Source organism: Osmia lignaria, chromosome 10 (assembly GCF_051020975.1).
Source record: "Osmia lignaria lignaria isolate PbOS001 chromosome 10, iyOsmLign1, whole genome shotgun sequence".
Lineage (NCBI taxonomy): Eukaryota > Metazoa > Arthropoda > Insecta > Hymenoptera > Megachilidae > Osmia > Osmia lignaria.
In genome coordinates, this window is record NC_135041.1 from 6330428 (window position 1) to 6346535 (window position 16108).

Below are 16108 nucleotides of genomic sequence, written 5' to 3' on the forward strand. Positions count from 1 at the left end.
GTCTCCCGTTCGAAAGCTCTCTTAATCGAATGGATATCTTTAAATCTTCTATTCGAGTCACCGTATGAATAGGGTTTCAATATTTTTATGTCCCTTTTTTTTTCTTTTCTGATCGATTTGTCTAACTTTCTACAGTCTAGGTTTGATTTATCGGTAGCAATCGCAGAAATTGATATCTTCTTTAGCTAATCGTTTTCGAACGAGTCCGATGAGTCTCGTGCTCTGATTACGGATCTGAAAACTATTTTTCACCGTTGCCCTGAAAAAGTCAAATTTATATCGTAATAATCACTTCTTGATTATTGCAAAACAAAGTGCATAATGATCAGTGTTATCATTAAAATGGTAAAAGGCATTTGTCAATGAACGCGCCGATTCCGTTTCGTAATCAATCGTTCTCGAGCATTCGAGATAGAATCCCCGGATTGACCTCCTTTCATGTTCAACTTATATTTCCTTACGACCTCTCGTTTAATTGGACAAATACTATCCCGGTCGAATACCGATGCGGATAGCGTTTCCCTTCGACTCCGCCATCAACCTGGAACTCTCTCCTTTTTTTTTTTTTTCAATTACTTTTCGAGGGCTTCGCCACCGGATAACATTTCAAATACTGATCAATTCACTTACCCTACCCTTGTGTTATCAATTACAATGATCCCCGAGGAATACCCTCAAGTACCGTTCTGTTTCCTTTATCTCGTCGCTCCTTAAGTTTATTATACCATATGGTACGCTCATGAAACATCTCTGGACGATTCATGCTGTATTTGTTCGGCACTTTGTCAACTGTGTTCGAAACAATTTCAGAGGATTCCAATTTCATTTCGGGACAATAGAATAGGGTGAATATCATTTTGGATATGATGAATGTACTGTCTATTTAACCCTTTAGTTACTACAATCTTTGCTGAAAATTATTGCAATATTTTTATATAATAAGTTTGATTTTAAAATTGTATTCGCAACAGGCTTTGTGAGTTGTCAGATTTAAGGATTCATCCGATAAAAATGTTGTCCCGAGATAATCTGGTAGAAAGTGAAATATTGAAAACAGACAGGCGATAAGGGAGATTCGCAGAGACGAACGACCTACTGACGGACACTGGACGACCTAATTTAGTCGACGAGGCTATTAAGAGAGGCCGAGGATCGGTCGTAATTAATTCGTCGACGCAATGGTACTCGAGAGGAAGTCCGAAGGATCCAGGAACGATTCTCGATTCCGCTTTTGTCCACGGGGTTCGATGCACCCGGCGTCTTCCTCGAACAACCCCTACGTCTCTTTTCCTCACGGACCATCGGCGAAGTTGGTTCGCAGAGTTTAACCAGGGCTCTCGCTATCGACCTGACGAGCAACCTCGGCGTCTGCGTCGATGTCTGCGGCGCGCAGACGCCCCGACACGGGCCTGGGTTCTCCAATCGATTTCAGATTTTCCAGCATAACGAGGCCGACTGCTGCCCAAAAATTCCTCTACGCGCACCTTCTCTCTCTCTTTCTCGCTTCATCTCAATGCCGTTTCTCTTTCGTTCTCTAACTCTGTCTCTTCCTCGTACCGTAGAAAGCTGTCAACCCTTTTCACCCTGTTTCTCTCGTCCTCCTTCCATCCTCCTCCTCCCTCTCCTTTCTTGGTCTTTCATTTCTTCTACGTTCTGGCCACGCCGCGAGAGGGAGGTGTACGAAAGTGGCCCACGGGATCGATTTTCGATAGGGATAATTGTGGATCCACGGGTCTATTCGAAAGTTTCGTTTTCTCGTTCAACGCTTTTCCGTTTTCCCTCGGTATCGAATTGTTCGCGCCTAATTCCACTGGACTCTTTGACGAAGCAGCTTCCTCTCGTTCGGCTACCCTTTTCATCGATTGATTTTTATGAAACTTAAATTTGCCCCCGTTCGCTCGAGGCGTTCCTCTGAAATACGTAATTTGTACAACGTGGCGGTGGCGCGTGTGAGAAATTCCCGATGAATTGAATTGCGAGCTCGGCTTCATCTCTTCGATATATCCTTTGGATTATAGACATTTTTGTTACCGTACCCCCGCGTTCCAATTGCACGATAACGTTTCCCCCCCCCTCGACAAAGTTAATTCGATGTTCGATGAAAATCGAAACAAAAAGATTCGAATAAAAAGACCCGATTCGAAAAAGGGTCAGCGGAGAAAAAGAAAAAATCCAGTTTCCCTGTTCGCTGTGCTCCCTGCTTCGAGAAGACAGTAGAACCGTCCCGATTATGGTCAGACGTGTCCCGCATATATTCCAGTATCTTTTCAGCAATAAAGCGATCGGTTGTCGTTTCTCTTTTACCTTTGTCATGATCCTGACACGTATGATCTAGTATTGGTAGCGTACCGGAGACGATACGTCTCGAAAGTGGCACGGGATTTTCCTGGCAACTCTGAGACTCGATTGAATTTGTAATACAACACAACCGATACTCCAGGGATCTCTTCGACTCGTCAAATGTATACGCGATCGCGCATCGACTTTTCAAATGCATCTTTGAACACGTGTTTTCCTTTTCTTTCTTTTCCTCTCCAGGTAGTAAAAGGAAAAACATTTTATGACCTCGAGAATTAATGGGTTAGGAATTTTCTCAGCTACCCTGCTGAGCGTTCTACAATTGTTTAAAGAAAAAATATTATCTTCGTACACGTGTATAATCATGAAATATCAATTTTTTATTCGAATTCCATGAATTGATGATAGACAATTAGCTGGAACGTTGTTGATTGAAAATTGAGGCACCCTTTTGCATAAAAAACAAGCGTTCAGAACGGCTCCATCTAACGATAGGGGTTCTCAACGAAATCAAACGAATATATATTGGAAGGATCAGGCACACGGGGAAGCGAAGAACATTTATCGCGAGAACGACATCCGGTTTACACGTGCTCGAACCGAGGCTCGAGACCGGCGGTAAATATTAAAAAGCCCTTCAGAAGTGGGTCTGGCATAACAAACATCGCGCTAGAATTTTAATTTTCAATATTGCCCGGGAATTTCAGCCGGCGTGTCGTGCCACCCGTTCACTTCGATATCATACCTATCCCGCGCATGTTTATGCATTTTTATTTGCATCGGGGATCCCCGAAGCAAAGCAGAGGTTTGAAATTTCGTCGTATCGCGAGCACTGGTTACAATCCGATGGGTGAGGGAGGGTGAAACCATTCAATGGAGAATTCTGATTGCGATCAATCAGCTTTTGCTGCTTCAGATCTTCGCTTCTCGGAGGAACAATAAAGCTGACGTCCGCCAAATGCGTCTCTGACCTCCTTTGTATATCCATCGGAGTGCCACTGATGGAAAGCATTCGTCTGTTTCGTTCTATTGCCGGTGCAACGAACGCATCGAAGGGTCGTTACCAGCAATCTCGCGTCGTTCGTTCGTTGTTTACGGATTTAGAAGTGGACTGGCTTGATTTTCATGGAAACTATACCGATCGCCGCGTGTATACCACCGGCGACGAACGGACCGATTCTATTTCTCCAAATCAATCGTTAATTTTTATTGACTCCCCGGAGACGGGTATGCCGCTAGCATCGAACGAAGGGTAGATGGAAATTCAATCTGATTCGATTAGCGGAACCATAGTATGGGCAGAAAGAGGAGAAAGGGACAATTGTGGCCGTGCTTCGAATTCTCGAGTGACCCCGTGTGTTTCTCGATAATCACGACTCGAAATTTCAATAGACATTCGATATCGGCCATTTAGGTGAAATTCGTCGTCCGTTTCTCATTTTCCTATCGCTTTAGCTATGCGATAATTTGATACTTCCATATTCACTTGTTCCAAAGGAGGAAAGCTTAATCGGCGAGGAAATTGCTCGTTTTCAGGGAAAATTTTTCGCAAAAGCATTTTTTACCCTGTAACTCGACAACTTTATTTTTTCCTTCACACCGTGTGACGATTTTTACTTAAAAAGCGTCAACGTTTCTCTCTCGTGCCTTTCAGCAACGTGTAATCTTTACACAAATTGGAGACCGCTTTGGGAGCAAAGGACACGTTCCGCGAATATTCGTTTGACTCCTGTTTGTAGCTGAGAATTCGTACATCACCCTGTGGCCATTAGCAGAAAAACCACGGCGTATGGTTTCGTCGGTGATACTTTGCACTCTTGGTTAATGTAAATATGAAATTCGTCGGTATAAAGTCACTAAATATTTCGCGTAACGCTTATTCGCCGGATATGAATGCTATCCAACTGAATAATCGAGCTGTGACCTACTTCAAAAAGCTCGCTAATTATGTAAAGATATTATCTTGTTCGCATGCGACCGAATAAATACAACCGTACGTTGATTTATCTTTACCTTCGCGGACTTTTATCTTCAGATGGTATACTTCGTTCGCATATATTTCATTTTAATAATACTCTTAAAATATTTTCAGAATTTATGCAACGCGGCAATGCACACGATCCAAAATAAGTTATTTAGTACCTGCTTATCGATTTCAATCGTTTCTGTTAGTACAGTCGTCGGGATTCTACTTGAACAATTCAATCAAAGGAAATAATTAATCCTTTTGCAGAGCTAATTGCTAGTTCTGTTGAAATCGAACGTATCGACACGTGTCAATCGTGGTTTTTTACACGAAATAAATTAACATTCTATTGTTGTTTCCGTTTGATAGACGGCTAGCTTCTATCGTGGATCGGCAACAATGCGATCGTTTTGGTTTTACGAAGTTTCACGTGGTCGTGATAGAGCTCATAGAACGTGTTAGCTGATTCTCATCCCTGAAACTCGAAATACACCCCTTTTGTCGAAGGGTTCGGTTAACAATCCGGAGAATGGCGAACCGAAGCATCACCTTTCAAAACAAACTCGGAAAACAAGGCAGTATCGCTCCACCCACACGTACCTAGTAAAACGAATTTCATCAGAGAAGTTTAGTCCACCTCTTACTGACCAACCTTTCCACGACCGCAATCTTGTTTGCTGTTTGTCCTTGGTTAAACAGATGGACACCCATCGTGATAAGTGACCAGCGGTAATTTACCACTGAAAGTGAAGTGACAAGAAGGAACACATGCCATTTGGGACACTTTTCCAAGCTGTTCGATCGATTCAAGTTAATCCATAGAAATGAGCCTTTTCTTATTATTAATTGGAGGGATCTTGAAAACAGAAGAGTCAGGGATGAATGCTTTTTAGAGCGTTGAAAAATGGACACTGAAGACGAGTCTCGTTAACAAAGCACTGTACATAATTAGTGAAAAAAAAAATCATTGTTTTACTTGTGCTACGAGTATTTCTGTATTACATGTTGTCGTAATACAATTTGTAAATCTTTAATTCGACGAGTCAAACATTCCTGGGTTACACAGGACCTTTCTCCCTTTCGCTCTACCGACTCTCGGCTGGGGTATATGGCCAATCGACGAGGGACAGAGCAATTCGTTCAGTAAATTAGGTTAAATCTGAATCTTGGTGGTCCCGTTTCCCGTTGCCTTCTCCTGCCATCGATTATCTACGCACACACGTGACCGATTTACTGGCAGACAAAGGGACCAACAGAATGAATGGGAACAGCGCGTGTCCGGTTGAACAGAAAGAAAAGGGAGAAAGAATTACCCGAAGTGCTCATAAACGATCAGATATGTTCCCTTGTAAATCCCTCATATTGATAACACTGATTTTGTGATAAATCTCTAGCTTCAACGTGTATTTGCTCACGCGAGACAGACATTTATTTGTACATCTCAGTGCTTCGATAGTGCACATTATGAGTATTTATTGAAGTGTAGATATAAATATAGTAAATTGAATTGTTTATAATAAAGTTGAAGCCACCAATGACGAAAACCACAAATTTAACCTTTGATTGGTGAAACCAGATCAATCGTGAAACATGTACAACATTATTTTGACTGCAATTGGGTAATTATTTTTAAATGATAAATATTACAATTGAAATTATTGTTGTCTTAAAATTTAATAATTCCGCAGCTATATTTCATGATTATTTACTCTATAAATAATAAAATTAATTGATTGCTTTATTGGTGAATGCATCACTGGCAAACGGAAGGAATATATATACTAGACGCACGATGGCGCTTTTATTATTTCACTTTTCTCGCGTGAAAAATACTGAATAATATTTATTATCGGCCACAAACAAATAAAGCAAAATTCACTGCGCTGTCTCCGCGTTCGGTCGATCTGTATTTCAGCTTCGCTCGTGGAAACATTAAATTAATTATAAATTTCCCAAAAAGGCAATTAACACCTTCTGATAGGGACATTTATTCATAATGGAATTTTTAATCATACTTTCAGAAAAATCATACGTATGTTGACAAATTAAAATTTAAAATCAATTTTAACTCTGTTCAAACCCATATCGATTGGTTACAATTGAAAATATTGCAAGAAACAACAGTAGATCAAGCCTGGATCCAACTATAGATTACAAGAAACACGTAACAGAGTACGTGAGTGGTATGCGGCTGTAGTTTACAAAAGAAAAACGCAAGATCGCCTCAGTGCCTACGAATGCGTTAATAAGAAGACCGATGGTAGCGGAAGAAAGAAACGGAAAACATTGTGTGATCGGTCACCCGGGGAAAAAAGAAAGGATCGTGGACTTGGTAAGGTGGTTTCGAGGGAGGCATTGGTGGCAGCAGTGACTTTGTCAGAAGCGAAAGAAAAGAAACGGTGCACATAGCTGGGAGAAGAAGTGGCGTTACCCATTTATCGGGAGGATTTACTGTTCTCCGGTTCTCCTCTCCGCCGATTGTCCGTGAATTCGAACGGTTATATCAGTGGAATTTCATTTCTGTCCGACCGCGGAATATTACCGTCCGTTCACTCTGTCGCACGAGTTGTGAGAGATTTTCCACCCTCATAATTTCAACCCCTTCCTCCCACTTCATGGACCGCCGCGAATATTTCGAAACGACGTACTTAATAGCCGGCGAAAGACCGCTCGTATATTTATCGAAAATTTCAACCGCGATCGTTTCGCCGATCTCGTTTACGGACTGTATCGAGGAATAATGGTCGGAATCGTATCGATTGTCTTTCAAAACTTGAATCATTGTGTAGAATTGGTATTAGATTTAACAACTATATTCGCCAGGTATTTTTTGAATCTCTAAGTTTTGATTCAATATCTCGAATTGCTTGTATCGTCGATGAATAGTTCTTTTATGAAGAATTTGAAAACCTAGATGATTCGAGATGATTCCGGACGTAACCTTTTGGTACGCGCTTCTGAATAGTTAAGGAATTAGTACGTTCCGGCAGAGGCAAGTAGTTTTACGACGTATGTATACACGGTAGACGGTGAATGGTTAAACATCGGGTCCATGGAACGAAAGCTTCTTACTCGATGTAAGTGGTGCAAAGCTGTTTCGAACGGTACAAATCGGCGAGCACATACGCGAACAGAATTTTTGAATGCGAATCAATATGGTGTGCATCCTCGAAATAGAACGTGCTGCTAGATTCCAGATAACAATATATAGACCGACGATGACTGTATCGTGACCACATTTATAGTTCGAAATTATCGATAATCAATACCACAAATTTAGTTTTATTCAATTATAAAGTAGCGTTAAAATTGAGAATCAGCCATTCTACAATTATGTTATGAAATTGTGTCAAGCTTTTTCAGTCAGTCTTACTAATCGGTGAAAAATCTCAGTTCACAGTATGTCCGAGGTTTTCGTTGAATCTCAACGTCTACTCTGTTCTGCTAGAAGAGTTATTTAAATGAACTATTCAACCGACTGTGGAGATGCTAGAAAATATTGGATCATAACACGAGAAACGTATGTACATACGTAGGTTTCTTCGTATTGAAGAACGTACAAGGAGCGAATGTTGATTTTCATAAAACGCGAGCGGAATCTCGAGGAAGCACGAAAGATGAATGCGAGGCGAAAAGCAGCAAAGCGAGAGCTACGAGCGAATGAATACGTGTACTCTGAGGAAACAAAATCTACTGCGCGATCGGTTAACTGCAATCTTACTTGCTAATTTTAATGAATTATTTTTGCAGCATTCGGTCTTACAAAAGTAACTTTTATGCTTTATCTTTTTTTTATACTACCATTATCTATTTGTACTAAAAGTAAGCCTTGATCGGCTGAGATGGATTAAGAGTTTAGCGCTCCACAATACGATTCGTAAACAGTGGAGTGGTCGTCATCAAACTTAGCGAAACAATAACAAAGCTAAACCGGATCGTGTCTATATTGTAAACATACCGCGAAGTCTTCGCAGTTCATAGAGCACAGGTAGAAGCGTGTGTTTCAGTCTCTGTCGAAACACAGGCTGTTTCAAACCTTCGGTGTATCGAGTTGAGAACCAATCGTCACAATATTATACGGGAACGGAATTAAACATACAGTATTCCAAGTGGAGAATTTAAATTATAAATAATTGGTGTAACAGTGAACGGGTTAATTCAACGGAAATGACAGGGGTCAGAATTTTCCGGGAAGCAATATCATTTGCTTTTACATGAATAAACAAAAGTTTGGCGCTTCAGTCAGCAGAAACGTTACAGGTAAACATTTTATTTACGAATACGAACATCAACAAGATATTCGCAAGCGATTATTTCTCTCGTTACAGCACAAATTGCATAACAGTTTCCAGCCGGGAAATTCAAGGAAAGCGACGGAATCATACACGACGGGAAATTGAATTTATTTAACCGGCGCGGCAACATGCAGCTCAGAGGTAAGTGAGGTTTTAGACGAACCACGTATTACATATGTACATCCCAGTCCATAAATCACCGGACACTTGAACATGTGTAGATAACGAGACTTTAACGCCACTTTATTCTGAATAACTCTTTATAAAAATATTAATATCTTTTATATTATAAATTATATATTGATTATATGTACATCGATGCTCAATTGTATTATATTAATTTTTTTTCCGATTAATTTTAATATCTTCAGAATTAAAATTTGTGTAATTTTCATTACAAGTGTCAGATGTACATGTTTTTAATGGCTTATGAACGAGGGTGTACATACAAGTAGTTAGGTGTCGATGATGGGAGGCTTGAACTACTCTTTTAAAAATTCCGTAAAACCCTTGAAATATTAAGGTCTCGCTAATAGGCGGTCTATTCCGAAATGGGGTCACCGCCATTAAAGTCGAACTTCAAGAATTTTGCCCGCACGAAAGTCTCTCCACTCGACGAAGGCCGTTACTATTTCAAAGTCGACGTTTATACGACAGCTGTCGAAGACGGGACGCCCTTTTGTATGGAACAGAGGGTAAGTCATTTCTTTTTTCTTTCCAGTCTGGTTAAATTCTTGAACAGTCACGTTTCAATAGACGAACGTCTCTGGTACGAAATTGTCTTTTTCTTTCGTTTATTTCTTTTTCTTTCGCCGTTCGGTAAGAAAGGGCGGTTGATAATTATTTCATGTCAATGGTACGCAACGCCCAATGAATTCGGGTTGCTTTAAGATTCCCGGGGCGAGCAATTGTGCGATAACGTAATTTCGTCGCTGTCGTCTGCCAACGACGATGGTGTAATTCGAAAGAATGTCCTTCCTTCCGTTGCCAAACGTCTTTCGTACCTTCGTTCGGATAATGTTCGCAAATTGCTCGTGCTGCAATTCCTCCCATCTGACGGCAAGCCTCCTTCTCGTTGTCGGTACTTTGAACAACGCACGAGTACTTGTTATAACGGCAGGTTGAGAGAATGTTGAACTCTTCAACAACGTTACCGTTTATCCCTAACCCTTTCGTTGAGGGCGAGGAACACGTGTGACGTTGAAGATTAACCCATTTACATCGTTGGGAAAATTTGATAGCTAACGACAACTATTTCATTTTAAGAAGTATATTATTCAGTAACATTATTACTATATTTCTGTGTCTAACTTGGTTACTTGACGATATACCCGATTCCATGGTAATGGCCTGGGGAAATGAACGGATATATCCGCTTCTGATGTAATTGGGTTAAATGGCAATTAATGAGAAAAGGATGCTGAATTAATGTAGAGTCACGGTGGGATAGGGATTTTCTATGAAGGCGTCAACGTAAATGACAAATAAATTATTTATTAAGTTCCGGTATATAATAATACGTCACCAAATGTTAGTACGTTAACATAATACTGTGTAAGTTGATTTACGTGATTGCATGTTTACTCACGTTAATGCATGCTTGTATATACAAGATATAGAGTACTAGATGTTAATATGCTAACCCCAGGAGGGATGCAGAGATAGCCATAATTTAAATTTTAAATTAGACTCTTGTTTATTTTCATTTTCCTCAAATATTACTTTTGCAATATATGGAAATCTTACGTTTAAAATTTTGACTACCTAATTTTGAGATCTGGGTTAACCAGTCTGTTTAATAATTGAATAACAGAGATTGATTAATGATGATGAATATGAAATCATTTTAAAATATCTCTGAAAATTAATTCGATTATTCCGACATCGTACGGTAAAAACGTCAATTAATAACAGAAAGTATTTATAAATTATGAGATTAAATTTGAAGCAGAAGAATATAGTAGAGATCGTGACAATTTATGGGATACATAATGAACGGATATAAGATCACCTGTCATATCCAGCAATAGATTCTTCATATTTTAAATTATCGTTTCACCCAATTCATTCAAATGAATAATTTGTCTAATAATTAATGACAGTTAATATATTTTATGCCACATAAATATCTCAGTGTACGTTTCATTTCGTGTGCATTCAGTCGGTGCAGTTGATAAATCTAATATAGAATGAAAAATATTATTCTCCGTTCCATCAGCAGAATATTTTTCCGCTCATGTTTTTCTGCTCGAATAGTTGCATTTTCCATCCTGAAAGGTTCGGTGCATCGAATTCGTAGCTGGTAAACGTAGAAATTGGTGAGCCTGTAAGCAAACACGTAGCTCGAAGGCAGTTATAAAATGACGCGTAAAAGTCAGCCCTCCCTGTGTACGATTAAAATCCGTTGAAAGCTCTGTTTGCACGTCAAAGGTAAATTCAATTCTATTTCTCATTCGCAAGTGCACCGAGCACATTAACAATTACAAGCACGACTGCCAAGTAATTTCGTAGAAAGTCAACGGGTCAGAGTTCTTCTGCAAAACATCTCGTTTCCTCGACGAGAGAACGTTTCCTTTGCGAAATTTCTCCGTTTAGTATCGATAACCGTAATGAAATCGTCCGTATAGCACGATTCGACGATAAATTTCAAATTTGTTTTGTCACCTACTTGTATCACGATTTTGTTACCACCTTCCATTTTCCGCGGCTATTTTATCATTTCATCTAAGTTTCACGTTCGAAATTCTCAGCCTATCGTGGCGATTCTCTAAATAAATTTCCACGATTTATGTATCAGGAAATACGAGCGAGTTGTCGGAAAAGTCGAGCAGAAAACGCTGTCGTCGACTGAGAGTTGCCTTGGAAACAAGTAAGAATAGGAAGAAAGGGAAAAGAGGAAGAGAAAGTAGCCGGTTGCAAAATGTTCCTGATACTTTCTTATGCGTCCATTTCTTCTTCTTTCCACGCACCCTTCCCTCTCGTTTTTCGCGTCCTTCTCGGCGTTGCTGGTTCGCGTGTGTGCTCGTACGCGTTCGTGTGGTCTGTCCAGCTTGTTTACGACACGGGCATCGAAGCGAAGGAGGTGGAGGCGGGTTCACGTGGAGGTGGTGGAAACCCGATATAACTCCGACCCTTACTACCCCTCTCGACACGTTTCCCGAACAGGGTAGGTCGCACCAGCACCAACACAAGCCACTTGCTCTCCGGCGAGCAGCGTACTCGAGCTTCTGTGGTTCATGAAAGCTAACTTTCTTTTTGTTCCTCTTCTTCTACTTCGTTTTCTTTCATCTGTGGCTTCTCCTCGTCCCTGCAACCCCATATCGGCCGGACCTCGAGGGTTCTGTGGTCGTGGTTTAAGTAAATGTTGCGTTTGGAATTATCGAGAGCCTGTTTGGGTAGAAGGCGAGCCAACAGAGATTCCTTGTAGTTGATCAGACGAAATCTTCTGTTTCAAAAATTCAATATCACGCGAGTTTCATTTTATTTCCAGCTTCCATCGAATATTTTTCTGCTCACAGAATTGAAACTCTGCAATAACCTTTCAACTTGTAGCAGATATATTGATGCAAATTCGTATTAACAAAAATTTAACGCAAGGAAATTCTAATTATTTAAAATACCGGTAGTTGATTTTCAAATTCAACCTCTCGATTTCCTATCTCGCTTTATTATTATAACGGTAATAATGAATCAATTATAATTGTACTTTGCTCAGTGTACAGAATATCTAGAGCTAATCGATTGGCAGAAACTCGACAGAAACTTGTATGGTTCGTTAAGGTCTCTGATACCCCATATCGGTCGGATATCGTGGATTTTGCGCTACTTGTTTGAGCAAATGTTGTGCTTCCAATTATCAAAACCATATTTGGTTAGAAAGCGAACAAATAGAGGTTGGTTAGTAGATCTAGTTGTGGCTGATCAGACGAAACCTTCTCTTTCAAGAACGCAACATCACATGAGTTTAATATTATTTGATGACAGGAATGAAAGCCGTATAGGAGTATTAATTATAATTGTATTTCATCCGGTGTACAAAATAAGGTTGATTGATTGGCAGAGGTTTCTATGGCTCATCGTGGTCCCTGATATCCCATATCGGTCGAACATTCAGGATTCTGCGGTGGTGGGTTAAGTAAATGTTGTGTTTGCAATTATCCAGAGTGTTTGGATGGGACACATGCGGTTTGAGGGCAAGCCAAGAGAGATTAGCTAGGAGATCCGGTTGTGGTTGATCAGACAAAATCGTTTATTTCAAGATTTTAACTTGCTGTATGTCAAGTATATTTATTCGACAGAAGAAGGAACGGAAAAATGAGTTATTTCTGCATAAGAAATCGGTTCGATAAGTTTTCTTCTCTTTTAATTCTGCTTTTCGCCATGTGACGGGTAAGGTTTTCTTTAATTTAGTTCACTCTCATCCATATTCTACTGCATTACCATACACTCATTTTATTTCGTTTCTTCCGGCCACATCCATATTCAAGCTTAGGTTTTAATCGTTTTCGAAAAGCGACCTTCGGCTCTCGTTCGTTTCGTGGCGCCTTTAAAGGCAACAAAGTTTCCGCTCGAAAGCTGATAAAGTTTAGCCCTGAACTCGTAAATTTCATTACGGAAGAAATCTATCTCAACTGCAAGGAATTCAACTTATTTTACCTTTCGAGACTTTTACTCCGAGGATTTACTTCGGGATCTCGTTGAACATAGCAAACAATTTTGCAGACAATACCAGATAATTGAGGAAATAATTTTCCGTCGTTATTACCCGACGTTCTTTGCAGAAAGCGTTTAGCTTACGGTTTTTCAGGCTTGTTAAATTGTTAATTACATCTTGTACGGACCAAAATCTAGAAAACTCTTTGTCCCGACACGGTATTTGAGGGAAACGTTAAAAGAATTTCTGCTATTGTGCGGAAGAAATATTAGCCGGAGCATTTTAAGGTAGTTTAGAACTGTAGTACTATCATAATACTTGCAAGTGTAACAGTTTATTTGTTCGTATATTTTTGTTTCAATTGTACTCGTTCTCTTTCCAAGAAACACATATGTTTCTCGTGTTTCTTGATAAACATTTACGTAGAGAACTTTCTCATGCTACATTTTACTTTCTAAAACAGCGGAGGCAAGAAAAATTCTCAGAACCATTATGAAAAAAGTTGTTTTCCGGCGATATAAAATTGCCAATTTTGAGGCGAAACTAAGTTAACCGTCATTCCTTTATTCCCCCATAAACCCGAGCGAAATTACATTTCACAATTTAATAAGATTTAATAACACCCACGCTTGTCGTAAAACAATGGACAAAGTATGTAGGCACACTTCTTTTCTGCGTTTTTTGTCGACCGAACGTTTATCCTTCAACAGCTTTGCCCAATTAACTTGAAAATTGTTAAAAATGGCATTGCTTTTCACAGCAGATGAAATTAATTAAACGCTGTCGTAATCAATATTCTTCGACAGAAAGTCTTGTATCTTACTAGGTAATTAATGTATAAAATTAATATTTATTTATAGGATTATTACTTATGAAATAGCCTGGCATTTTTCTCATACAGCATCGCTGTAATATTATAGACTAAACGGTCGCTTCCAATTATCCCGTTCTATTTAATTATCCAACTGTAGTTTCGTTTCTTCTATAGAAGCCATTAATTGAATATCAAAAGGTAAAGAAGCTCCTTTGCCTTTTCCCTTCTCATTATCGTTCGTCTTCTCCCTTTCTATTCTCTGTTTGCCATTTAAATAATTTCTAGATCGTGCTCTATAAACGTAGGCGGATAAATAATTAACCCTGGAAAATAAATAATTTTTCGTATCGCGTAGGAAACGTGCCGAAGTAAGGATTTTTGCATATCAAAGTGAAGCTTAGCTTTCGTTTCGCAAGTTACCGAGGAACCGGTTGTATATGTATTTGTACGGTGCAGATTTAGTTTAGCAATAACTTTTCCGAATACAAATTAGCCGGGTTTCGATAACACGTGTTGGGCGGTCTGATTAATGAGTGTCGTGCCGGTAATGTAAACCTGGCGAAGTTGCAGCAACGTTCGCCTTTATCCTTGTTCCACTAATTCATGATCCGTTCACTGCTCTCTTTGTCGAGGATATACATGCATCCGTTAACACGCGTTATACATTGTTGTAATAGAGATGGTTGACGAAAGATTATTAGGGGAAAAGTTGTCGTCTTCGTGCACCGGAACGACGAAACTTACGCATTAACCGGGAAAATTCGTGGAAACTCGAGTGCAACCGCGACTGTTCTAACCGGATATGTTCGCGTGCTGTGACTAATTCGAGGGTAATGCGAACGGTGTACGAGTTTGGTAACAGGTACGTTAATATGGTTCGTTTTACGGCTTAGAAAGTTAAGAGAATTTATTGTGGATATTCGGTGCCAAGGACTCGAGGAAATTTCCTCGACCTTGCTTGTAACCCTTTTTTGATTTATAATTACCCTGGTCCGTATCTTGCCGTACCACTACTTGAATCGTCGAGAGAATTCCAGTGGGATGACTTTCAAGAAACCTAAGTGCTCTTGATAGCAAGTCGAGCATCGCGTTCGCTTCGAGCTTCAAATCGTGCAGAAGTAACACGGTTACCCTTGGGCAGCTTTTCCGTATTGCAACATCGGTTCATCGTTGCTGCACGTGGCCTGCAAGTTTGTTACGCGCGGACATAGCCGCTAAACTTCTGAAGGACTCGACTCGAGTACAGTGTATTCGTCAGAACTATCGCGTAAACTTTACGATACATTGATCTCTATCACGAATGATAAAGGCTTTGGAAACGTGTACGCCATCGTTTAGAAATATCGAGACACTTGAAGTTTTTTCTTTTTATTATCTAACAATTTGCCTATGCGAAAGGAGCTTTCAAGAGCGATAAAAAGAATTTTACAAGAAGAAAATTCTCATCAATTTTACGTAATGGTAGGTCACGTAAGCCGAAGATTAAACAGATCCAAGAGATCAGGCGGAAAGTTAAATTCTTTTAGTGCGCTAAGATGTTCGCGGTACCATTTCCGTTTCCGTTGAAAGTTATCGTCGGCGTGTGTCGGTGGGTCGAGAAGTTGTGCGCTCTTACGAAAAATTTTCTACCCCACCTTGGTGTAATTTATCGGGCCGCAATAACACAATTTAAACGGCTTCCACGGAGCACGGAATACTTGTTCGCGGAACCGTGCGAACGATTCATCGTCCGCTTGTACTTAACGATATCACGAACCCCAAGTAGACTACGACGTGGAAACGCTTAGTTTTAATATATGCAAAACAATGCGTGTTCCCGGAATTTTCTGCGTACTCGAATTAGACGTTGGATAGGTGGAAACTGAATTTTCTATCACGTAGAGAGAGAGAGTATATATGTATATACATACAGATTATTCCGGAACTTTTGATTCACTTTGTGACGCGTAAACCGATGTCATTTCCATATTCGCGACGTTTATGACTATTATTGCGGGAAAATTGATATTGTTCCATGGAAAAGCATGCGTGTGGTTGGTAACTCTAGCTGTTGTATGTAATTTGCTTTTCTTCGAATTCAA

The 16108-nt window shown here is 39.9% G+C and overlaps 1 protein-coding gene across 1 annotated transcript in view; it reads left to right on the forward strand.

The window, feature by feature from the left end:
- The first annotated feature begins 718 nt into the window (after nt 1-718).
- Nucleotides 719-16108, forward strand: part of LOC117611758 (neurotrimin) — an 85021-nt gene continuing 69631 nt past the window's right edge. Inside the window, exons 1-2 of the mRNA XM_076690601.1 lie at nt 719-8700; nt 9083-9254. The gene's annotated coding sequence lies outside the window, so the exon portion shown is untranslated. The remainder of the gene's footprint in view (nt 8701-9082; nt 9255-16108) is intronic.